General features: G+C 30.4%; 1 protein-coding gene across 1 annotated transcript in view; it reads right to left on the bottom strand.

Annotated features, from left to right (window-relative positions):
- The window catches only part of sigmar (Tumor necrosis factor alpha-induced protein 8-like protein sigmar), a gene marked incomplete at its 5' end in the record, with an annotated part of 4,250 nt that overhangs the window by 284 nt on the left and 1,466 nt on the right, over nucleotides 1-2,500 (bottom strand). The window contains 1 exon segment of the mRNA XM_027376679.2: nucleotides 1-2,500. This exon segment is cut by the window's left edge and continues 284 nt beyond it; it is cut by the window's right edge and continues 1,466 nt beyond it.

Here is a 2,500-nt window from a genome sequence, read left to right as displayed (position 1 = left end):
TAGCAATAATCATGATGATGTCATAACAATAATAATGATAATAGTAATAAGTAATAATAATAATAACTAATAATAATAATAACTAATAATTATAATATTAATAATAATAATAATAGAAACAATAATGATATTAGTAATAATAATAACAGTATTAAAAATAATAAAAATTATAATATTAATAATAATAATAATAATAATAATAATAATAATAATAATAATAATATAAAAGCAAAAATAAATATTTTTTAAAAAGTGTGCATTGAGTGATTTGCAATTATATACACTATAAACATTTTGTTTCCGCAAAAAGTGAGTTGCAAAACAAATATAAAATCAAAGCAGCAATACCATGTACAGGCACTTATTCTCTTTACCTGCATATCTTCTATTCAGTATATATGAAATTAACTGTAATACAAAACACAGAGACAAAAAAATAATAATAATAATAATAAGATAAATATATTTAAGGTAACACTACACTCCTTTCTAGCTCATAATACCCAAAGGAATGCACCTTTTGAATATGGCTTTTTGCTCTTTCTGTCAAAAGAATAGTTTAATTGGACATAATCCATTGGCGTCGGGTACATGTAACATCCACTGTAGTTTTGTCAATTTTTACACATAGATGACTCCAAAAGTCACCACGGAATCAATCACCAAGTCTATGTGTCCTCACTTAATATTCCCATTCCTTATATTTCAAGGTTTCAAGGTTTTCAAAAATCAAGGAAATCAAAGACTAGTTACAGACTCTTTGGTAACAAAGCTCTCTATGTGTAAGCAAAATTAATAAACTAAAATCACAGTGGACATAGCATGTACGTCATAGTTTTCGTGTTTCTTTTCTCACTACAGCTATGTTCCATTAAACTTTTCCATATGTCTCTTTTTTTGTGATGTATAGTCAGAATATTTAATATTTTGAAAATAGAAAATTGTTTCTTTTACTTATATTACTTTTAAATAGGGTATAAAATCATGATTGCATATCAGAGAATATTTTGATTTTATACATACAGAAATATGTAAGATTATCCCAGTCAAGTAAAATCCAAATTCATTAAATAAATCATTCATTACTATTAGTATCATTACTCATATAAATCTTCTTCCTCTCACAAATTCAATTAATTTACCACTTACTTCCATTGGCGTGTATGTATATTTGTATGCATGTGCGTGTGCTTGCATGTGCATCTGAGAGCAAGTGTGTATGTGGGATTGGAAGTGAGCATAGGTGTGAGTGAGATAGTAGATGCAGGTGTTGGTCTGGGGGATTTCTGCGGGTGCATGTATGTGTGTGCACACGTATACTTCCCTTGAACTTTATCTTTTCCAACATAAAGTTTAAAATGTATTGTTGCCTACCTATTTGTTTTGCTACACAACTCACGCTAAGCAAATTCATCACCTGCCTTTTATCAAATACCAAAAAATTAATAAGCCATTCATAAAATATCTGATAAAGTCACATGTACTCATAATGCATTTCCTTATGCGGAATGTATTACCAGGCTGTAGCTAGGACACAATCAAGCGATAAATAAACATACATCTGCTTATAATCCTAAGTACAGAGATGAAGACTACTTAGAGGAAAAGAAGAGTGTTTTCAAGAAATGGTCATCAACAGAATTCCATTGCAAATCACACTGCTTGCATATTCTGTCTGTTACATACTGAGTTATGATGCCTAGATGTATAACCATGATTACAAAAGGCAGTGGTAATGTACATATCAAAAGTAGATTCAAGCTCCACTAGTGTGATGCACAGAGTAAAAGGATAATCCAAAAAAATAAATTATGCAAAGAGGTATTTGATTAACTTAATTTTAAAATCTCATTGATACTGCCATAAATTTGATGGGATTTAAAACCTGTTCTTGTCATATATACAGTCAGTACATTCACTTCTAATGTAAAAGGAAAAAGAAAACTGCTTTACACATCAATACAAAACAAAAATCAGATGAATTCTCAAATTAACACTAACACATATTTTCAAGCAATTCAACAATATAAATATGTAAATAAAGCATCTTTTTTATTATAAGGTTCTTCCTTTTTTAATATTACATCTGAAGGAAATTGAATTACAAATGAACTATCTATTCCAACATTGTTTCTATATAACTGTAATGCCACTCATAATGTTAATGTCAGTCAATAAACTTAATTCACTTAACATTTCACAGCCAGCTTTAAAAGCACACAGAGTGAAAAGAAGATTTGTGTGTGTGTGTGTGTGTGTGTGTGTGTGTGTGTGTGTGTGTGTGTGTGTGTGTGTGTGTGTGTGTGTGTGTGTGTGTGTGTGTGTGTGTGTGTGTGTGTGTGTGTGTGTGTGTGTGTGTGTGTGTGTGTCTGTGTGTGTGTGTCTGTGTGTGTGTGTCTGTGTGTGTGAAATGTGTGCGTGTGCATGCATGTGTCAGTGTACATACATCTTTTTAGATGTGGTTGTGGGTATGCATGTCAATTTATGTGTGTATATCTAT

The sequence above is a fragment of the Penaeus vannamei genome, chromosome 5 (genome assembly GCF_042767895.1).
Source record: "Penaeus vannamei isolate JL-2024 chromosome 5, ASM4276789v1, whole genome shotgun sequence".
Taxonomy (NCBI): Eukaryota; Metazoa; Arthropoda; class Malacostraca; order Decapoda; family Penaeidae; genus Penaeus; species Penaeus vannamei.
The sequence above is the reverse complement of the archived record's forward strand: the minus strand, read 5'-3'. Positions and strand labels throughout refer to the sequence as shown.